Here is a 22,696-nt window from a genome sequence, read left to right on the forward strand (position 1 = left end):
GAATAAAGTCCTAAGCCCTACCTTTTTTTTTTCTTTTTCTTTTTTCCTTTTTGAGACAGAGTCTCTTATTGAACTCAAAGCTCACCTATTTAGCTGATGACAATTACAGGCATTGGCTTCAGTGTCTGAAATTCTACATGGGGATTTAAAGACAGGCTCTCATGCTTGGGTTGCAAGCCTTTTACCTATTCAGTCCCTCTCCTTCTCCTCAGCCCTGGATTGCTGCTTTTCTCTTTTCTAACTTTCTTTTTAGATGTATTGGTTTTGATTTTTATGTTCACAAGTGCTTACCTGCATGTGTGTGTTGCATGCCATGGCTGCCTGGTGTCTTCAGAGGTCATAAGTCCTGGTGTTGCTGGAGTTTCAGGTTATGGTGAGACACTCTATAGGTTTTGGGAGACAAACCCAGGTCTTCCACCCGAGAAAGGGCTGCGACTGCTGGGCCATCTCTCTTGCTTCCTCTTCCTCTTCTTTTTCTAAGTGCACAGTTTTTAAATAACACACGTTAGCTGAAAAGTCATGAGAGGAAAAAAATACATTCCAAATCCATTTACTCAGAACAACTATCTGTCCTCTCATCACGTGGGGAGGGGTTGCTCTCTAACTTTCTCAGTGACCCCTGCTTTGGAAAAGAAGCCCTGAAGAGCAAAACCCCTTCTCTTCCACATTATGTATCCAGTAAGATAAAGCAAGGGCTAATTCTGTCTGGTAAGCGATTACCCTTGGGTTACTGCTGGCCTTGGCTATGACTCAGGCTGATATAGCACAAACAGGACATGCACACAGGCCCTGCCATGAAGCACTGCAGTCTGTCAGCGAGTGAACTTTACTCTTGGTCTTCTGCATAAAGCTCGGGACCAATTTTTCTTTCTGCTTCTACAATCTGGCCAACTCTTCTTTGCAAGCTCAGGCTGCACCCCACTGAGGAGCCAGACTTCAGGGAGAGCAGGGGACCTCTGACACTGGAGATCTGGGGCTGCTGTGCCTTCTAGAGGAGAGGTCCGTATCCCCAGAAGATGGGGGTTCTCTTGATTAATACTTTCTGAGTCCTTCTTTTCCTGATGGTACCTAGCACAGCAGGAGAAACAGCCCCTTCCAACTCCCAAAGAAACCCAGCCTAAAGACCCTCCTTGTCTATGCTTGATAGGAAGGGGTTAGGAAACATGTGGCTCAGAGATGTTGATATCTGGAGGACAGTGACGTTTACGGGAACTCTGAAAATGCTATTCTGGACAGCATTTAATTGCTATTTTACAATAGCCCTCAGCATGGTTTTACAAGGGCATTATTCTATGTGTGTTAGGAAGGGGTTCGGAAGCATGTGTCCCAGAGATATCTGGGCATCTGGATATCTGGAGGACAGTGACGTTTAGAGGAACTCTGGCTGCACTTTTCCGGGTGGCACTTAATTGCTATTTTACAATGGCTCCCAACATAGTTTTACAAGGGCATTATTCTAGGTGTGTTAGGAAGGGGTTGGGAGGCATGTGTCCCAGAGATATCTGGACATCTGGAGGACAATGACGTCTAGGGGAACTCTGGAAGGGCTATTCTGAGCGGGCAGCATTTATATGCTGTTTTACAATAGCTGTCAGGATGGTTTTACAAGAGTACATTGTTAACCTATGCTTGGGAAAGGAAAAAAGACCTTGCGTTCACTCCCTAGCTGAATCTGAGGATATCTGTATATTTGACCACAAATATGTACATGAGCTAAGAGGCTGCTCATGTAGCTTTATTTTTTAATTTTATATTTTTGGACAAGGTCTTACTATGTCTTGGCTGGCCTTGAACTCTAAGATTTATCTGTCTCTGCTGGGATTAGAGACTCAGGCTGCCACACCCAGGTCACACAGCTTTTTGAGTTCCTAAATACAAATTTTAAAAAACCAAAAAATGAATAGATAAATAAAAACCCTGTTAGAAATTCCAAAAGCCAAGATGGGGGAATTGTAAGACTGAGGTTAGCCTGGACTATAATGAATCCGAGGCTGGCCTGGGGTACCCTGTCTTTTTTTTTTTTTTAATTAGGTATTTTCCTCATTTACATTTTTTTGGGGGGGGGTACCCTGTCTTAAGAAAATAATTAAAAAGAAGGAAAAAAATCTATATACCATGAGTTAGATCTCCAGGGAAGAGGAGGCGGAGAAGGCTAGGCAAGCCACTGGTCTGGAAATCTGGCTGCTCTCCAGCCTGCAGGAGAGCCACGTTGTAACACTCAGAGAGAAAGTACTCTTTCTCAAATGTGGACCTGTTCTCCTGTTTTCCTTCATAGACACCAATCTGAGCCTTCACAGATCCATTTTGAGTAGGGCTACCTACTAGCATTGCCCAGACAGAGAAACAGATCCCATCCAAACATTAGCATAGGTTTGGCTTCTTCCAGAATTTCTCCCACTGCTTTGGACCACTAAATATTTTAAAAATTAGGTTCTGAGCTCCAGAGAAGCTGACAAACACATTTAAGCATATGGATTATTTTTTTAATTGTCGTTAAACGGTAAGACTTAGTAGAGATTCGTTTACAGCATTCTCTGGTGCCCCCCGTTACCCCATCCTTATTTTTGCCTTTATTTTAGGAAGCCAGAAGGACAAACATGTTGCCATGGAGTTCTGTTTAAAATAAAATAAAATACAATGGAAAGAAAAGCTGCAAGATGAAGTAACCACATGGACTACAAAATACACCTGATACTAATTACTGTCATGAAGAATGTTCTGGAAGACATTTGACTCGCCTGATGTATACATTCAAATCAAGCAAAGCAGGACTGGAAGGCTCCCTGGGGACTCTCCTGTCCAACTCTTTCCTTTTTCCAGATGAGGAAATAGGGGCCCAGACTGGGGAAGGGCCTGGACCTTGGCCTACCAGCTGGGAGGGAACAGGGCTGAGATTCCAACCACTGCGCAGTTTGTCAGAAACACATAGCTTCCAGGGTCTGTTACCTTGGCCTGTCAGTAAAGGCTTTGAAGCTGAGGGATACGGTTTGCTGCCAGGAACAGGCTTAGGAGCAAGAGGCCCAGGGGGGAAAAAAATGCAAAGGCTGACTTTGCTGTGGAGGCCCTCCTTCTCTCAAGGACACAGGGCTTGGAGCCCAGAGAATGGCTGTTGGGTGTCTGAGGGTCCTGTCAGTGCTTGCCAGAGGCTCACACCAGGCTCCAGCTCACGTTCTTTTGGGGGCTGCAATGCTGACAGCCTTCAGGGACCCCTAGTACATGGCTACTGATGCTCTCTAGTGGCCGCTGCAATCCCACTCGTCGTGGGCCACGAACATGAGCCTCCATGACAATGCGCACCCCTTGCCTCTGCCCCCAGAGGCTAGCAACTGGGCCTTCTGGTGTCTGATTGGCCACAGGGGCTTGACGACAGGGTCTCCTTGCTGATGATTGGCCCCAGCCAGCTCTGGCTGTTTCCTAGCTAATAATACTGTGGGTTAATAAATGTCTCCTGTTGACTATGGTGCTGGGAGCCATGTTTTTTGCTGCATAATGACGTCTGTGGCTGGAGAAGGCCTCTTTAGCTTGTCAGGGGCCTTCTTTTGGGGGGCTCTTTGCAAAAATGGGGTGTTTTCTTTCTCTCCCAGTATCTGACACATTCAGAAAGCTCTTTTTGATGCCCCCAAAGCCCTAAACCTTCATTTTCACCCTCCGAAGTGCATCGGTTCCTACCTTAACAACGCCCCCACCCCTGAAAAGGCCTGAGTCACCTCGCCGGCAAGCTGCTGATCGGTAACCCTGGGCTCAGCGGTGGCTTTTCTCAGTGCCTCTCAGCCCCAGGACCCGAGTCACAGTGGCATCCTAGGCTTGCTGGCCATAGGGGGCTTACGCGAAAGCAGCTGCAGAGGCGTAAATAAGGCGGCGGCGGGGGGGTGGGGGTGGGGGGCTCTTCCAGCTTCATGTCCTCCACAGGGCCTCTGACTTTCCTTTTAGGGTCTCAATCATTCTCGCTCCTTTTCTGTCACCAGACGCTTCTTCTTTGGACTCACAGTTGCCACCCACCTGTCACCCCAAGATAGATCCTTCGTCCCTTTCAACAGCATTCTGACCTTTTCGAGAGGACATTTGATGGACATGTTGCCCCCTTTGCCACTTAGGGTAGGCAGAGCAGCCGGAGGTACCACCTGTTAAGGATTAGCTCTCCTGTGCCAAGTCTCAGAGCGTCCGCAGCCAGCAGCTACGCACCATAGCAACATGTGTCTGCTTGGGCTGCGGAGAGGGGGGGGCGCCCTTCAAAGTGTGGGGAATCAGCCCGATTTGGGGGTGTACTCTAAGCATTACCACAGGGACCCCATTTTCACTAATTAAGTACTTTTCTTAGGGGGCACAGTTGCGCCTATATTCACAGTACACTCCGGGTTGCTGGGTACCCCTGTAACGGGCAGAAATGGGTCCTTGGGAAAGGGCGGAATAGCGCAAGGTTTTTGGTGCACAGGTTGTATCTTCTGTAAAGCCTGGGACTCAAAATCAAGGTCCTTTTGCCTCAACAATGCCAAATTCCCCGTATCAAGATAGTCCGTCAGAATCGGGGTACCCTATGTGGGGGTGACAGCCTCCAGGCTAACATTTGGGAATCAATTATTTTATCTGGGATTTTTATTAAAAATTTCCAGTGCAATTAGGAAAAAACAACGCTCTCCTTTCCTAAGCCGGAGCCCCTGACTGATGTTCTGAGAAACCCAGGCAAGCCATCTGCCGATCCCCGGTACCCCACCTTTATCCTTGGTCGCCTGAGAACAATCACCAGTTGGGGTTATTTCCCCCCAGTTTCTGTCTACAAATCGCCCTTCCATCCACAACTAGGGCTCATGTAGGGAAAAATCACCAGCGACCACAGGGTGTTGGTCATGGCGGCCAGGGGCACTGCGGCAGATTTTTTTTTCCTTCGTTCTTTGCTGCAGTCTGGGTGCGGCTACAGCAATTTGTCATAGAATCTGGGGGGCTCATTTTTCCGGCCAATCACTTTTAGAGAAATGAGCGCATTGCAGCAGAATGCGCTGACGTCAAAGACCACCCCTTCTGCGCCTTTATATAAACCCCACCCAGCCAGCCCCTAGCACAGAAGACGAAGAGCTGGAATAGAGCTCGCCTCGGCTCTGCTGGCCTTGGCTGCAGCTCTTCCAGAAACCCGGGGCGCCCACAGAAGAATCTCTTACCTGGTGAGTGGTTAGCCATCCTTTGCCTGAAAGGATGTGCAAAAATGAAGACGACATCACTATCTGGCTTCGGCTCCGTCCTCCTGGACATGCCGAAAGGCCAGTGCTGGGGACCTTCTCCCAAAGCCAGCCCCTTAGCCTGGTCCCCAGCATCCAACACGAAATTCTGCAAGGAAAAGAATCCTCAGGCACATTTTTCTCGCGGGTGTGGGGGGGTCCGGTCCACTAGGGCTTTTTTTCTCACTAGTGTGGGCAGCGCGGTAGAGACCCTGATTAAGAAAAGCAGCAATAATGAGATATTCCGCCCCCAAATCCAGTGTATTTTTGTTTCTGGGGTCTAAAAACCTGGTTTTGGTGGCTGAAAGCCCCCCTTAGAATCGCATTAATGGTGAGAGACATGGCGGCGATGCATCATCCCGCAAGCCCCATAAAATGGGGGGGGGGTACCTGAAAAGGGGGGTCTCGAGCCATCTTTTTCTCCTAGCCAGGTTCTCGGCGGAACGTGGGCGTAAGATTTAGAGGTTCATGTTGACCAGCAATTCTGAATCCAGATACTCGGGTTTAGTATAGACCTAACCTCGGGCAAAATATAGTGGGAAAAAAAATGTAACCATTACTAGCCGTTTCCTGACGCAGCTACTTTAACAGCGGAAAGAGAGGGCGTCAAAGGCAAATCTAGCCGGAGACCCCCAGATCACAGAGAAGGCTGCGGAACCGGGGGGCAAAGGCAGAATAGATGTGGGGGGTGGGCTAGGGTAGAAAAAACCCCACGTCCTTGCGTCTCATAGGAAGGAAAAGATAAAATGCAGAAAAGGGGGTGTGTGGAGGTGTGGGGGGTGATCTGAGTGCTGGAAATTTGGAGGCAGGGTTCTTTTTGGCATTGCGCATGATGGCTGCGGCTAGATTCTGACGTGTTGAAGGCTTTTGACTTTTGGTAAATCACCTTTTGCCGTTTCCTTTGTCCCCGTGAAGCCCCCCCTGGCCGCCCCCTCCTCATTCTGGGCTGGCTGGCTGAGGGGGGGGGCAGCCTGAGGGCTGCGACGTGGCAGGTTTCTAGAATGTTCTATTGATGGCCGCAAGAGGGCGCTGGTGGCACTGCGGAATTTTGGGGGGCGGGGTGGGGAGGGAAGAGGAGGTGGCCTTTGTTCTCCTGCAGGAGGGGGTCGGGAGCGAGATGGGTTGCGGGACCATGGGTTCATTTACCTATGGGGAAATGTTAGTAGATACCTGGATTCACTAAGGTGCGCTTGCAGGACTTACAATAGGTCAGAGATGGCGTCATCTGCAGTGGCTGTGTGATTTAGGGTGTCATGGACGCAGATTAATTTATTTTCAGTGATTTGTGTTTTCTGGGGTCTTAGAAAGGTGTGGCTTTTTGAGGAAGAATTGCAAAAAATATTAATTAATTAGGCGTCATCCATAAGGGTCTTGAGAGTTGACGTGGCAAAGGGGGGGCAAGGTTTTGAGGAGAAGGGTGTTAATTGGGTGGGGGGAGGCAGGGTGGTCTGCCTTTATTTTGTCATATAGCTGAAGACCTCAAAAATGAGTGTTCTGTATTAAGAATTGAGTCTTTAAATTTTAATTATGCTTAATTGGATTTACTAATGGTGGGTGGGGGCAGCGTCCTGCTTTTACTTATCAGGAGTAGAATTGTGGTCTGGGGGCAGCCCCTTACTGCAGGGTCTCTTTGGTGCAAGGCGGCTCCTGGATGCCTGTGTGTGTGCTGCGTCATGTCTGGAAAATGGCTCAGGCAGAGGCGATGGGGGTGCATAGCGACCCTTAAAGATGGCTGATGTGGGCTCTGCCCCCCCCCCCCAAGCCTGAAACCTGTTGGGCGCCCTCCCCCCTCCTACGTCAGTCTAGCTCTAGCAGCTGCGTCCTGGCGCCTGTGGGGGTGCCTCAGGTGGTTGGGCTATTGGAGTCTTAGTGAGTGCGGGCCGCGCGCCCCCTAGCGGTCTCTATGTGCAAATGGTTCTTGGCCTGCCAGACTAGCGCTAGAGTTGCGCATGCGCACACAGCTAACACTTGTGACCTGTCAATCAATTCATCTGTACCCCTCCCATTGCTGTCCTCCCCTCCCATTTCTCCTCCTACTTCTCCTCCCATTTCTACTTTCCCTCTTCCCCCTCCCATTTCTGTTTTCCCTCCTCCCCCCTCCCATTTCTTCTCCCTCCTCCCCCTCCCATTTCTTCTCCCTCCTCCCCCTCCCATTTCTCCTCTCCCTCTTTCCCCTCCCACTTTTCTCCCCTATCTTCCCCCTCCCATTTTTCCTCACTTCTTCCCTCCTCCCACTTCTCCTCCCTCCTCCCTCCTCCTTTCTCCCCCCCACCCACTTCCCTCATTCCTCTTACCCCTCCCTTCCTCCTCCTTTCTCCTCCCGCCCCTACCCATTTCCCTCATTCCTCTTACCCCTCCCTTCTCTTCCTTCCCTCCACCCCATCCCTGCTTCTCTTCCCTGATCCCTCCCACCCCTCCCTCTTTCCCCCCAAGCCTTCCCCTCCCTTCTCTCCTCTTTCACTTGCCCCCTCCCTCTCTATGCTGTTCCTGGGCTGGCCGTTAGAGGTCATCAAGGTGGTTTCTAACAACCCCCTCCCATATCCTAGGCTCTCTCTTCAGGGATGACATCATCGGCTCACACCAGTCTTCCAGGACCACCTTCTGGATGCCAAGGCTGCTGCTCGAGTACCTGCTGTGCACCTCTACCTCCTGGTACCCCAGCCACTCCCTCAAGTTGCCTGCATGTTATATGGCCTGTGAGCTCTCCTGCCCATTGCACATTCATCACCCCCAGACCCATTAGCCATTAAAGACAACTTAAAATGTTAAATAATTAGCTGAAATTATAATTAGTTATAATTAATTAGCTTACATTGTAATTAATACCTATACCTGGGCATTTAATAAATTCTCTAACCTTTGGTTATTTGTAGAGCCAAGGAGCACGGATTCCAGGAACCCACTACCATACAGAGCAACTCCTTGTGGACCCCCCTGGGATCAGGACAGCGAGGGACAAGCGACAAAGAGGATCATCAGTGGCCAGCTAGTTTCTCTGGGGTTCAAACCTTGAACCAGTGCCCTAGTGAGGGGGCACTGGCCATGGCCCTTGACCTTTGCTCTGCTTGTGTCTTGAGTCTGAGCCCTTTCCTGTACATCTGTGCTCGTGTTCATCTGCTAGTGAACTGGAGTGCTGCCCTCCCCGAGGAGGGTCGTCCCTTGTGACTGATCATGCTGTCCTAACAATGTCCTGAGCAAAAGGGTCCCTTTGGGAACCTCTCAGGAGGGGGACCCGGGTCAGGGGCGACCAGCATCTTGCTGGCAACTCCGTGGGTGGGGTGGGGTGGGGTGCTTCCTTCTGGAATGAGCACGTGGCTGACCCCCCAAGGCATGTCCCCTCCCCCTCCTCCACCCACCTTCTCGGAGATGTCCCTTTTGGGGTAGTGGGGACATTAGGAGCAACCTCCTAGGGTTGTTGTGAGAATTAAATGAACTGCAGCAGCCTGAGGCAGGGCTGGGCAGAGACCTCAGCACATGTTTGTTGAAAGGTTTGCAGGTGGATCTAGTCCTCCCGTTCATGGCTCATGTGTCTCAACCATTCTCTCGCAGACTCCTGCAGCCCCTATGCCCAGGGCTCTCCTTGCGCCAGGTAGGGGCTCTTTAGACAACAGGATGTCCGGGAGACTTTGAGTAAGGACACGAGTGTGCGGTCATTTCCAGGGCACTTTCTACATAATGTGACCATGTTATTCCTGTCATTCATGTGTCAAAGGGGGTAGCCTAGTGTCTAGAGAGGAGGGGTGAATTGGCATTGATTTTTATTTTTATTTTTTATTTTTTCATGATTTTTAAAGAGGTAGGTGGGAAAGAGAACTGGGAGAGCCCGGACTCACTCATGAGATTGAACTTAAATTCACACGGAGGACACTTGGACTCTTGCCACATTAGGTAAGAGAAGGGGTCAAAGTTGGACACGGGTGCCATTGTGGCGACCCCTGATGGTCCAGTCCCCTGTCCTCCACCTAAAGTTCTTCGATCCATACCAAACATTTCACAATGGGAAATCCTAGCTTCCCAAGGGTGGTCTTGGGGAGCTGCTGGGGGTGGGGGTGGGGTGGCCCAAGTCTGGTAGCATGTGCTGAGATCACCTCTTAGGGATGGTGTGACCTTAAACAAGTCATTTAGCTTCCAGGTTTCAGTTCCTTTCACACCTAAATAGGCATTTCAAAAAAAAAAAAAAAAAAAAGGAGAAATAAAGAGAGAAAAAGTGGAGGGTGGGGGGAGGTGGGGGGTGGGGGGTGGGGGGAAAGCCAGGTTGTCTACCCCACAGAGCGCTTCTGAAGACCAAACTACATAACTCACAAGAAAGTGCCTTGTAAATCGCCCGGAAATTGCAAAAAAAAAATCCTTAATTAGCCAATGAGGCTGTCCCTACTGCCCAGCGGCCAGCCCTAGTCTCTCACAACAGTGAGCACCCAGTAGGTGCTGGGTGTCTTTGTGTTCAACAAATAATTTCCAGAATTCAAACAAACAAACAAACAAACAAACAACATTCATTCAACAAACATTTTCTGAGACACTGACCATGTGCCCAGTGCACCAGGCTATGGCTGAGGTACAAAGACAATGAGAACAGTCTCTTTTTGGAGGCTAATTAGTACTCTCATTTCTACCAGCACTTTCTTTGGCCTTTTAAACCAACCATTTTTGTCCAGACAAGACCAAAAAAAAAAAAAAAACAAAAACAAAAAACAAAACAAAACAAAAAACCCAAAAAAACAAAAAACAAAACAACTGGGTTGCTTTAGGGAAGCCCGGCTTGGAGTGGACAATGGTGTCCAGGCCCCTGAAAGGGGCTGATTGGATTATGAGGCAAATGGAGGCAGAAGGAGCACGCAGGAGACAAATGCAGTGGGCGGAGACCCGCTCTGAGTTAATCAGGCTGATTGAAGGGACCTTTTCTGTCTTGCCGAGTGGCCCGGGGGGGCTCTCACTAGTGCACTGCTGTGTGCACATGGAGACTGGAGCTACCCTGGTCCCTCTCTGGCAACTGTTCATTCATTTGATGCTCACAACTCCCTGTCCTGACCCAGGGCCGGCCTGCCATCACGCAGGGAAGCAGAGGTCGCCAAGCGGTTTCCGACGGGGCCCCCCCACATAACGTTAGCCTCGCGGTCTCTTCGGTTTTAGCAGCAGTGGACATGAACCTGTTTCCAGCCTGCATCCTCCAGTTCCTCTCGGGACTCCTGGCTCCACTGTGCTCACCTGGAGCCCCGCCAGCCCGCCTCCCCCTGTCCTCCTTCCTCGCCACTCCAGTGTCTGTCTTTCCTTCACAGCCCCGGCTTCTCGAGGCCTGTCTACACTCGCTGCTTTCCTTCCTCACCTCCAATTTCCCCTCCAACCCACTGCTTCCTGACTCGCTCTTCTCCATCGAACGGCTCTCGCTCAGGTAAAGACTTTTCTGTAGCTTGACCCTTGGCACAATGCCAGCTCTGGCTGGACACAAGGACACACGCATCTCCTCCATTCCTGCTGCTCCATTGGTTTCACGGCTCTGGTTCCCTTCTATTTCCAACATTACTGGCTTCACGGACACAGCTCTTCTTACTTTCCCTGGGAGCTTACATTCCTAGCCCCTCTCAGTTTCCCAAACCTGCCTTGTGCCACCCAGCTGCCAAGGCCACCTAGAGCACTCTGGGCCGGGTGGTCTGGGTTCAGGTCTTAGGGAAAGCTCTTAAAGCTGGGACCACGGTGTAGGTCAGCTCTTCCAGGATACCTTGGCTAAGACAGGGTTAATAGGCTTCACTTGGAAGGCCAGGTGAGCTTCCATCAGGTAAGACACTGACTCCTTAGCTGAGGGACTGGAAGAGAAATTAATTAGATATTCCTGAGCAAATGCAATTTGGGACACAAGTTTTCTCAAAGTTAGGTTCCCACAGAGAAGACCAAAGAGCAGGGGCAGGGGGTGGGGGTGGGGCTGAAGGGGTGTACAAGCATGACAGACAGTAAAGGCAAAGAAAGGGGATTAGGAACCACTAAGACCTCCCCAGACCTCACCTAGCAAAAGCTTTCCTTCTAGGCTAGCCTGTGAGAAGAACCAGAAGGAAGCTTTTAAGTTGATTACCCAGTGACACATCCCAGGAAGTCTCCGTATCACATAGCCCCATTGAAGGGTTTTGAGTTCCTCTCCTGAGGTTTAACCTCTGCACCCCTTGCCCCTTCCCTAATGCCTCCCCAGACTGGTGATTAAGTCCCGATGGTACAGGAGGGGTCAGAAGGGTCTTAAGGAATGATTGGCTCACTGGACAGAGCCACCCCTACCCCCCCCCCAGCTATGTTTTTTTTTTTCTTTTTTCCAATTCTATTCTACTTTTTGCCCTTTCTCCTTAATGAACACAGGGCTAATCTTGGGCCTTGTGGAAGGAGGAGGCTGCAGCACTAGTTAATGAGGAAGCTGCTGAGCTCCAATCGTCATCTCATAAGGAGCCCTCTTTGTCTGCGAAGGAAAAACACTGATTATCATAATGAGCTGAGCTGGTGGCTGAGGGGTAGGGGGCCTTGGGTTCTTAAGGCACACTTTAATGTCAGTGTTGTAGATTTCCCTCCCCCCATTGAATGGGGTTGCATGTTGAAGGTAGCTTTGCTTCAAGGAACTTTAAGAGCTCCACACTGCCCAGCCATTCCTTGTCACCTAGACTCCTGCCAAGTTCCCCAGTCTCACCCCAGCAATCAACAAGCCCGGTGAAGGGGACTCCCTCCTCCCACCCCCTTTCCTCAGTGGGTCCACTACAGCACCACCCCTGTGCTGGACTTGAAGGTAGGGTACTAGGATAGAGCGAAGGTCTAGGAGAGTAGAAGCCACACACAAGGCTCCCTGCCCACAGTGCAGTCAGTTATAGAGACTTCACTGTCTGCAGGGTCCCTTGTCTCAAGTATCTATCAATAATATTTATATTGAGATAATAGGTCCCTGAAGCCACTTCTGATATTCACAAGTCCTAGGTCACCGGTTCTCCAAACTTAGCAGCAGCCTTGAGCAATTCAAACAAGATCCCCCCCCAGCCCCCCACCCCTTCTGCCACCAGCTCAGCTGCCCTTGATGGCAGGAAGCTTCTAAGTAGGATTCCAGGTAACTACTTCCTGAAGCACAGTTTGCTCTCCCCCCCCCCACCCCACCCCCCAGTCCACTTCCCGGGACTCTCAAGGGTGCTTGTGTGCATCCGAGGGTATAAAAGTCCCCTTCCCCTTTCCGTCCAGGCATCCAGGGTGGCTTCAGAGTAGTTGGCCCACAGGCCCAGAGCATTCTGGGTACTCAACATCTATGGGATCAATCAGGACATATTGGGGAGTTACAGAGATGAAGCCAAGGAGGGGGAGGGAGGAGGCAGGAAAAGCACTGCCCCCCCCCAACTCTTCTGAGAACAACCTTTTCTGCCTTTACTGCCCATTCCCCTCCATTCTCTGTCTCAGCCTCCCTCTGTTTGTCTCCCTCCCTCTCCCAATTGGATCTGGCCCCTGTTGGGGTGCCCCTAGGCCACCCCTTCCTCTTCTGGGTGTCCCAGCACCAACCCGGTAAATAGTGGGGCTCAGTAAGAGTATGTGGGATGATGTACGGTGGGACAGGCGGACGAATGGACGGGCTCAACTGCCACATCTGGGCAGCTAAGGGTCAGGGGGTGTGGGGGGCTCAAGGGATGTGGGATCAGTAGCAACCTGCCCTAGGCTCAGCCCCCTTTGAGGGGTCCTATGGTTGCGCCCTGCATTCGTCCGCGCGTTTACTCTGTCATCCACAGTTGATCCTAACTGAGCGTGCCCATGGTCCTGGCCCTGGGCTTGGCACCTGCCACCTAGCTTGTCCCTTGATGGCCTCTGCTTCCCAGGGAGGGCAAGCTGGGGGGTTGTCTGGGAGCCAGAGCACTGGTCTCTGGCTCCATAGAGGGCATTCAGAGGGCATGGGGTGGGCCTGGTTTGCCTGCCCTGCCTTCACGCAGACCTGCCCACCCCCAGGGCCTTGCCCCCCTCTCTGCCTCCCTCCCCATTCATGGCTGAGTACGGGCTACTTGCCCCCCCCCCCCGCCTCCCCAAACTCACCTCAGTTGCCAACAGCCTCCTGGTGCCTGTTGGACCATCCCTTGCTGGTTCTTCATTTCCTGTGGGCCTAGTTTCCAGGGGCTGAGTGACCAGGGTCTTAAAACAGGTTTAAGGCTTGGCTTGCTGGCCCTGGAGATCCCGTCGCCGTCTTCGTCGAACTCGAAATCCTAGCCATCGTCCTTCCCTGGTGGGTGTTTACCACACTTCCCACCACCTTGTCCTTGAGAGTCCATGGCCCCGCCCTCCTAGGCCCCTTGCTGACCATTTGGTGTTGTTTTGGGGGCTACTATCCAGGCCTGTCGCGTCTTCCTGTGCCATTTGCTGTTGTGCTCAGGTTCCACGAGCTGCCCATCTCCACAGAAGAGCAGGTGAGGCCGCTGCCTGTCTTCATGCGTGTGAGTACAGGTGGCTTTTCTTTTTAGGGTGTTCTGCTTTGTAGGAATTCTAATTTTTTGCCTTTCCTCAAAGCTGGCATTGCCCACCGGCCATGCCGGCTGAAGAAAAGAAGACTGAGGACCCCAGGATGCCCAGCGCGAGGACCCCAGGAAGCCCAGCGCGAGGACTCCACCCACGACGCCCAGCGCGAGGACTTCACGCACAACACGTTGCAACCCTCCTGGATTAGGGTGAGTCACTTGCGCCGGTAAACACAACTTTGTTAGAATCCACTAACATTACATCTTCACTTTAGAAGTTGTACAGGGGGAGGGTGCACCTTACCAAGCGCCGCACACTCGCCTGGACGCTGCCTGGAGCTGAGAGAAAGACTGTTGCCACGAGACAGCACGCGTGGGAGTCCCTCCTGGACCCTGTCTAGCAGGGACCAGAGACGGTAGGTGGGGGTAGGGCACATGTACACTCCCAGAAATAGCCAGGGCAAGAAACACAGTAGGCACACAACATAGTCAACCCGACTGACTATGTTCGTGATATGAAGAATCCACAGGCCCTTGGCTTTGTCCCATGCAGAGATGTGGACATGGGTGGTTATCCATCCACCCTTGGTGGGGAGACATTTCTCCCCACCAGCCATGGTGGCGCTGTTTACTCAGAATTTCAGCCTTGCCTACGTGGGGCTTTGACTAATGAGATGCTGTTTGTTTTTTTTATGTGAGCTTGTCTTTGCTTTCCTTACTCCTGACATTGCTTTGAGACAGGGAATATGCTGGAGAAGACACAGAAGACTCCATCACACTTCCATCGCTTGTTTTTGAACCACAAAGAATGGTTCACTTACTCAAGACATATTTGTAGAGCCACTGAAGGGTTGTGTGTTGTGTTGGGGTGGGTAGGACCGAAACATAGGGTTGAAGGGTCAGGTGAGGAGGGCAGCTAGCCATCAAGGTGGCTTAAAGAGGAGGGTCCTCCTGCTTTGCCCCACATGGGGTGGTGGGAGACATTGGAGCAATTTGACTGGGTCCAGGTCTGACCTTGGCCTAGTTGCTATCCTTTTTAACACCTTGACCTCCATGCCCCTGTCTCAAGATTCCTCCCAACTTGTCACCCTGCTTGGAGGAGGCCTTGCCTTTCCCATGGAGCAGCTTCCATGATATTCTCATTAAATGAGATTTTGTAGATGCTCCTATAGCGCTCAGCCTTTCTCCCTCTGGAGTGGAAATGGGATGGGATCCTATTACTAAACAACCTAATTCACAAAGGGGCCATGCACCTAGGCCTGGCGTTTGCCTGCCTGTTTTTTTGTTTTTTGTTTTTTTTTTTTTTTTTCCTCTCTAGAGGGCCCAGTAGGCTGTAGAGAGGAGGGGTGTGTGCCTAGGGCACCAGAAGGCTCTGTCTTGTGACATTTACTCCGTAGCTGGCATTTACTGAGCAACCTGCAAACACAGTGACGTGGCTAGCGAGGAGGGCTGGGGGGTGGGGGGGGAAGCTTTGCTCAGGGCAGGATACAGGCTCCCAGGGGCATCGAATCCCGAGCTTAGACAAAGCCACTGCCTGGGTAGTCTGAGTCGAGTGAGCCAAGGGCTTGCAGCTCTGAGCTTGTTCATTAGGGTCAAGCCCAGAACTTGGGAGGTAGGCTGAGCCAAGTGGTTAGGCTAGGTTAAGATGATGCGAACAGACCCAACCATGAGACAATATGCCCACTTATCCTAGAGTACTCCTACACTCTGCAGCCGGCCCCACCTACCTTCCCAGGATTCAAGGACAGGCTTTACATGAAGGTACATTTTGAGTGACTGACATTTCAGGGACTGTGGAAGCTAAATCTCGGGCAGATAGATTTGGTAGATTTTGTGTGACATTAGTTTAAAGAACAAGGAAGCATACTAGGTTCTCAATTAATATACAATCCACCAACCTCTCGGACTGGGTTTAGGAACTGCAGAGGGGATACTACTCCTGAGAATCAATAGAAATGATAGCTTTCTGGAAAATTCTTTTTGATGCTTTGGAGACTGCCAGAGGGTGATAAAAAGGGTGGAAATGAGGCCTGGAATGTCAAGAGAACAGGCACAGGGACCTTGCCACCTGGTGGGAAGATGGGAGGTCATTTGCCATGGTAATAGGCACTTAGCTCCCCAAAGTTCTTTCCACTTGGTTCTTCATGAGGAGGGCAGACTGGGGGACAAGATAGTGGCTTCTTGTGGGAGAGAGCCTGTCCATCTATCTCAGGAGTGGGCAGGCAAGGGAGGCCAGAGCTAAGCTGAGGTTACTCATGGAGGGGGCTGCCTTTGCTTCTACATTCCCTCCTGCAAGCTGCTGGCTGCAGTTTTCAGGGCCCCTGATTTGTGTGATTCAAACCCCAAATGTATTCAAAAGTACATTTCTCTAAATGATGTCAAAACCTGGCAAGACTTTGGGGCAGCAGGACGCATATGTTTCTTATTCCTTCATTTACATGAAGTAACTTACATTTTTTTTTTTCCTTTATGAGCAATCTGACTTCTTAGAATGAAAAAAAAATTCTACCGATCTTTTAACAAGCTGGTTAGTGAAGAGTAAGGGGTGTCACACAAAGGGGGTGTGGAGGGAGGTAAATTAAGGCCCTCAAAGGTTACAGAGCAGTGGACAGTGAAGGGCAATAAAGAAGCCATGCTGGAGGAACTGGGTGGGGGCAGCTGTCTGGGGAGCCCTTTCTTCTCTAGGGACTGGAATTTAACAGGCTGGAAACGAGTCCCAAGAGCTACCCCCTCTTCTGCAGCCTTGAGCCCCCATCCCTCTCAGAGAAAAGGAGGAAAGGAAGATTCAGGCCGCCATTCCTAGTTAGAGAAGATGGAAATTTCTATGAGAGCTGGGTCTTTCTGAGTGAGACTCCATAAGGCACAGGGGTCTCTGAAAGAGAGAGGCACTGGGTGGGTGGTGGGGACCCCTGAATAAAGCCTAGCTGCTCGTGGACACCTTGGTCTCTAGAAGGTTTCTGAGGAAAGGGGTATTTCAGGGTGAAGTTGCCTTTGTGGCATAGAAAAATTAGTCCAGTAGGAGTTAGGGACACTTTAGGAAGGAGTCTCTGATGGTGTTTCCTTCTGGGTACCTAGAAACACAGCAACAGGGCTACAGAGCAGAGCAGCATTAGGAGAGGGGACCTGGGTCTCCATCTCTGATGCAAGTATCTGGTGTGTCCTGGTTTTGTCTGGCCCTGGGGCCAGTGTCTGGGGCCCCGCCTCTTCCTTTGGGACCTGGTGGCTTTAGCCAGGCTTCTCAGGCATTGTCCATGTTTGTTTTCTCATCTTCCTTCATCCCCAAGTCCAGGGTGTGTGTGTGCGTGCGTGCGTGCGTCTGTGCGTGCATGCATGTGTGTGTGTGGTGTGTGGGTGTGTGCGTGTGTGTGCGCGAGCATGTGTGTGAAGGGCAGGTGTCAAGTGACGGAGGCCAGTAGTCCCCATCCCTCCAGCTCAAGCAGGATGTGTGTGGGAGAGGAATTAATTAAGGTGAGAGCAGGGGTGGAGGGTACGGTACAATCTTGACTTTCTTAATTGCTCTCTAGTTTCTTTGGGCTTAAGAGAAAATTGCAGATGGTGAGGTCTTCCCTCCCCGAGCCTGGGAGTGGGGCCCCAGAGCCTGGCTCCCCACCACCTTGACTTGGCCTTCTCTTCTCTCAGTGAATAGGGTCTTTGGCTAGGGCTTAAGGAGGAGACTCTTAGCCTGGGAGCTCCGAGGCCCGCTGCAGCTGGAAACAAAGGCTCAAGCAGAAAGGAATGTGGGGGAGCCCCGCGGAGCACAGCCACCTGGGGATAATTGGGAGAGCTAGCTTCGATGAGTTTCCCAGGTCCTGTGAATGGCTCCTGTCAATGGAAGGTGCCCTTTCTTCAGATGAAAGGAAGAAAACTCAATTACCTACTCGACATGGTGTGTGTGTGTTCCCAGGGTGCTGTGTGGGGCTCCTGCCTCTGTGTGTGTGTGTGTGTGTGTGTGTGTGTGTGTGTGTGTGTGTGTGTTGCACCTAGGAGCAGACCCCTTTGGTATAATCCCCAATGTTGTCACTGTCTGACCCTGGGGACTCTTCAGCTTGTCCTTCCCAGGGCTTAGATTTGTGTAAGTCTCTTGGGATAGAGCGATAGGATTAACTATAGGCAAGAATGTGATCACATTGGGCCCAAAGCCCAAAAGATGCTTTAGAGACAGAATGGGGCCAAGGGATAGTCCAGAATGAAGAGTTAGGGGAAAGAGGACTGTGGGAGGGGCCAAAGAGTGAGCACATGTCTTTTCTGGCCACCAGGGACCACAGCTGTGTGGCTTTTTTTTTTTTTTTTTTTTTTTTTTTTGCCTTCCAGCATGTTCTCTGGGTCATTCTGTATGTGGCTAGGTAGCTGGTCCTCCAGGGTTAGGAAACTGGGGGTGGGAGGGCTGGTGGTGATGGCAGGGGTCTGAAATTAAAGTAGGGTATGACAAGTATGTAAGGTTAGGGACATAGAGCAGAAAAAGCAGAGTGACCCCCCCCCCCCACCCCGACCAGGGGTTATCCCACTACTGCCCTAGACTGTCCCAAGGCAAAAAGTCCCTGCTAGGAGAAAAAGTCCTGGTTATCAGTCAAAGTTGGTGTTTTTGTGACTGTTTCTGAGCCTCAGTTTACCTGTCTGTAAATCGGCCTAATCAGACCAGAGCCTTTCTGTAATCAGACACAGTCCTTGTTTAACCAGAGAAGGGCACGCAGAGGTCCATAACTGGACACTGTGGACCTCCACTAGCTTTCTGGTAGGTCACCCTATTGCTCCTTAGAAACTGTCAGGTAGTCAGCGGACAGAGCCCAGAATGGGTACTTAGGTCCAGGATAGACAGCTGTCTGGAGCTGCCTTCCACTGTCTGAACCCAGCCCTGCCTATGGATGTGACCTCAGCCTCTGCCTGCAGCCCTCGGGGTCATCCTTTCTCCATCCTTAAGATGAGGAGTACAAATTTGTAGTCATCTGAGACCTCTGGAATTTGAGTCTGTAAGTGCTGGGTCTTTGGCACACCAGGCGCCTTGGCAGCCTTGTTTCTATTGCTATTGTCCCTCTGCTTTGGAGGTGAGGGGGCTGGAGATTCCAGAGGGTCAGAGTGTCCAGCTGGTGCAGCCCTGGGTGAGGGCTGCTGATTGTAGGTTCCTGAGTGACAAGTGTGGTCAGGGGGTCTCAGAGCTCAGCTAGTTCATCACTGACAGCTTTTAGAAATCACAGGTCTTCGTGGAAGCCGTTGCTGCCCCTTGTGCTATGGCAAAGGTATTACTTATTACAGGGAATTATTCAAACATCCCATAGGCCAGGCTGGAAAACCCTTTTTGGGCCAGAGAGCATCCCTTGTGTAAAAAAACTAGACCCATATTTTCCCTGCCAGGAGGATGTGTCCCAGGGGTGCTATCCAGAAGGGGTCATTGTGCACCCATTGGTCAAGAGGCATCCTGACCCACTCAGGGAAGAATTTCTAGTTGAAGCCACCAAGGTAGCAACTTGTAAAAACAGTGAGTGGTACCCACTCACCGCCACCCCCTTGTGTACTCTTCCCTGGGCCTCAGCATGGTAATCAGGAACGCACAGACCTTTTCTGTCAGTCTGTGCCCGTCATTACCGTGGTGGACCGCAGCTTTTGTTTTGTGACCTTGGTTGCTACAATACCTACGAGCTGAAATGAGGAATCAAAAAATTGCCAGCTTCAATTAGACTGGCAGACTGTGTTCTTAAGGCTGCTTCAGCCTTTCTATCCATTAAGGGTAAACATGTACCAAATAGGTCCTAATTCTCTCTAATTGCCTACTCCTGAAGCAAAGAGGTGAAATTCCAGGAAGAGGCATATATAAACATCCTCTGAAACCCGACCAACGAAAATTAGAGGGCTGATGGGGGCCCGGTGCATAGAAGGGGACATGGTTTCAAAAGATGTCCCAATTACCGCTCCCATTTTCATAAATGGGCCCGTAATGTCCAGGGCCTGGGTCTCAACAAAGGTACAGGAAATGAGCTCTGCAAAGAGCTTCCATTTGTCAGGGGAACTTGCAAGAGGGTAGTATTTTCTCAACAGGTAGGAAGTGGGAAAGGCTGATCATTTGCGTAACTGCAGACTCGATTTCTTGAAATCAACATTTTAGTAAAAATAGTCCTTTGACGTTTTTTTCCTCTGTTGGAAACATCAGTGAGATATTTGTACCCAAAACAAGATCAGTTAGGTCCTGTGTGCCTCCGGAAGAGAGAAACTTTTAAAAAGATTATCTCAGGATGCAGAGTTAGATGTTCTTATCCTGGTGAGCTGTGGGGGCTGCATTGACTACGCCCACCCTTGTTTTGTATTCGTAGCATGAGCTCAGGACATGGATTTACAAGGTCTTCCATCAAACGTTTGTGACAGTGGTTCCTGCGGACTCTATAAAATCTTGTTTTTTCCTTTGGCTGCAGTGAGTCATCTCTGCAGCTTTTCTGACATTTGTTAAGATTCCAACCCCGCACTGCGTTATTAATACATCACGCAGATCTGGAGCTGGTACATGCAGCTTTTAAACCAAGGCACGACTTTGCCAGGGTTACGTGCTAGCGTAGCAGCCTGGGGTCTGCATGCCGAGTTCATTAAGGACAGTCAGGCGCGCCTAGGGTCCACAGGGGCCTGGAGGAGAGGCAGGAAAAAACCCAGATGCCCTGGGCTGCTTCTGATTACCTCCCTGCCATTAAAAACAAAATAGGGGAAAACAGGAGTGGACGAGTGAAAGCCCCCAGCTCAGGTTCCTGCAAAGAAACAGCAGCGTCTTTGGTCTTGCTGTGTGTTCTTGGTCTGGAGTCACCCAGAGACCATGGTTGTGATGAGTGGCCACCATAGCCTTCAGGGGTCATGGGGAGAGGGGTATTCACTATGCAGTTAGGTAGTTCTGAGCTATAAGATGACCGAGTGCTTGGGTCACCCACATCTTCTGGTTGTCCTGTGAACACTTATTTTTAAGATACAGAATCAAGCAGTTGGGTTTGGGAACACAGGCCAGAGAAGGGATTTGCAGGAGGCTTGGAAATAAGAGGTGTGTCCTAACTGTGACCTGGAAGGGTTTGGGGGTACCTCAGTCAGAGAGCTACCTGGCAATGGAGGGTATAGGTGGAGAAACCTGTCTGTAGAGGATGAAGTAAGGATAGGGTAGAGAGTCTCTGGAGAGCCAGCAGGGCAGGTATCTGGCAGCCTGCGCTAGGTGTTTTTCAGGTCCCGTGGTTCTGTGCATCCCAGTCTATAACATCCTAGAGCCCATCACACTAAAGTCCCCCTCATTGTCTATCTCTCAGGAGTGTCCCCAGCCTCCCATTAATTCCTCTGGGTCTCCTGTTTCCCTGCATGTCACTTAAAGGGGTTTATTCTCCTGCTCCCATCCTGACCCTCACTTCCAGACACAGCAGACTCTCCTCTTTGCCACCTAGTTTGACCATAACCAGATGCTAATAACACATTTTAAAAATCAACTCATTTAAAACATGTTTTTGAACAGTCATTTTATTTTATTTTCTTCTCAAGCAGTTTGAGTTTGTAGAACAATCAGGGCAGTGACTATGGGGGTTGGGGATGTAGCTCCATGCTTGCCTAGCAGGTAAGAAGCCTTAGGGTCCAGTCCCCAGCACCAAAATCAAACTCATAGGCAGTGGTGCATGTATGCCTGTCATCACAGCACTTGGGAGGTAAGGCAAGAGGGCCAGAAGCTCAGCTTTAGTCTCTATGACATAGCAGATTTGAGGCCAGTCCGGGCTACAGAAGAGCCTATTTCAAAAGTAAAATTAAAATAAAAAAGTATACAGAAACGCCCTTGCCCCTTCATTGGCACGTCGTATACACATAGCTCATTTATTGTCCTGCCATAGTACGATCCTGACGCATGGTTAGTAGAATGGAGTCCATGCTAGGAGGCTGCCACTACATTGTACTTTTTGTGGGCCTTGGTAGTTGTCTAGTGATGTGAGTCTCACAGTTTTACCTCATGTTTGAGATAAACCCTGGACTTGTAAAGACTTGGTATACTGGTGTTCTGTTGGGTCTGTTACACTCCTGTGATATGGTTAGCACAGAAGTGACTGCACGGGTACCGTAGGGAGTCACCTGTCATCCTTTGTGTGGGTATGTATGTGTGTGTGTGTGTTCAATGGTTATTTAAGACACTGCCCACTGAAAACCCTATGGTTGTAGCATAGCCCACATCCTGGAATCCTGACCTCTGTTGTGTGGCCCTCTGGCCAGCTTGGCCCATGCTGAGTCTTGCTGGCCCACTGACTTGTCCAGGGCACAACCTGTGCCCTACCTTCAGGATGTTCTCAGAGCTCTTGTTCTCAGGGCTACCCACATAGGTATCAGTTTGCATTTTATAGTTACAGAATCTCTAAAGCTTAGCTTACACTTAGCAGCCCTTAGCCCACCATGCAGGCTAATACCAAGGCTTTTGGTACATGCCCCATCCCCTCTTAGGTAGCTGGTAGGGGTGAGCATGGAATGAGTGCGTTATCTCCGTGGATTTCAAATTTGTTGAACTTGAGAGTCCCTGCTTTAAGCCATACTTGTGACTTTCATAGGTGCTTTTAGCCATACTTGCTGCCTTCTTTGCCAGCCCCCTCCTGGTACTTGCTTTCCTGGGTGGGATTCTATCCCGTGACTGCAAGCTTTCTGATTTTTAGCCAAAGCCATCATCTGGAATCCTGCGTGGGACCCTGGACACACGGACACAGACACCTGCCCCCAGGACCCTCCAACTGTAAATCGTAAGTGGCTAGAGAACAGAGAGCATACGTAATGGCTGATTGGGTGGGGGTTCCAAGTACCCTGTCAGGCGAGCTGCAGTCTGTGCAGATGGAGGCGGGCAGGGGGGTGGGGGGTGTTGCCCAGTGAGCCAAGTCGAGGGTTGACCCGGTGCTTGTGTTGTAAGATGGGAGCCTCCATCCGCCTAGTGTTGTCTCTGTCTCAAAAGAATTCTATAGGCTGCTTCAAGTGTGGGACCCCAAAAGAATTTCTTCTTTTTCACTTTTCCAAATGAATGGGCCTTTCATTGCGGACTCTCCCTCTGGCTCTTGTACTGACTAG

The 22,696-nt window shown here is 50.6% G+C and overlaps 2 long non-coding RNA genes and 1 other non-coding gene across 17 annotated transcripts in view; 2 read left to right on the forward strand and 1 right to left on the reverse strand.

Annotated features, from left to right (window-relative positions):
* Nucleotides 1–4,206, reverse strand: part of Gm34081 — a 47,025-nt gene extending 42,819 nt beyond the window's left edge. For 10 of the 13 annotated variants that reach the window (XR_872993.2, XR_872992.2, XR_872986.2 and 7 more), the window contains exons 1-2: nt 3,670–3,821; nt 292–476 (exon numbers count right to left, since the gene is read on the reverse strand). This is a non-coding gene — a long non-coding RNA (predicted gene, 34081). Of the gene's footprint in view, nt 1–291; nt 477–720; nt 790–3,669 lie in introns of those variants that run through there. The other 3 variants (XR_003950134.1, XR_872985.3, XR_872984.2) reach the window with 3 other exon arrangements.
* Nucleotides 4,207–5,052: 846 nt separating this feature from the next.
* Nucleotides 5,053–22,696, forward strand: part of Meg3 (maternally expressed 3) — a 30,734-nt gene continuing 13,090 nt past the window's right edge. Inside the window, exons 1-9 of one of the 3 annotated variants that reach the window (NR_027652.1) lie at nt 5,053–5,156; nt 7,757–7,906; nt 8,084–8,799; nt 9,005–9,098; nt 10,487–10,599; nt 13,348–13,428; nt 13,536–13,609; nt 13,710–13,867; nt 22,294–22,377. This is a non-coding gene — a long non-coding RNA (maternally expressed 3). Of the gene's footprint in view, nt 5,157–7,756; nt 7,907–8,083; nt 8,800–9,004; nt 9,099–9,454; nt 10,600–13,347; nt 13,429–13,535; nt 13,610–13,709; nt 13,868–22,293; nt 22,378–22,696 lie in introns of those variants that run through there. The other 2 variants (NR_027651.2, NR_003633.3) reach the window with 2 other exon arrangements.
* Nucleotides 8,598–8,677, forward strand: Mir1906-1 (microRNA 1906-1). Its single transcript, NR_035440.1, has one exon. It is a non-coding gene; the product is annotated as a microRNA 1906-1 (primary transcript).

Source organism: Mus musculus, chromosome 12 (genome assembly GCF_000001635.26).
Source record: "Mus musculus strain C57BL/6J chromosome 12, GRCm38.p6 C57BL/6J".
Taxonomy (NCBI): domain Eukaryota; kingdom Metazoa; phylum Chordata; class Mammalia; order Rodentia; family Muridae; genus Mus; species Mus musculus.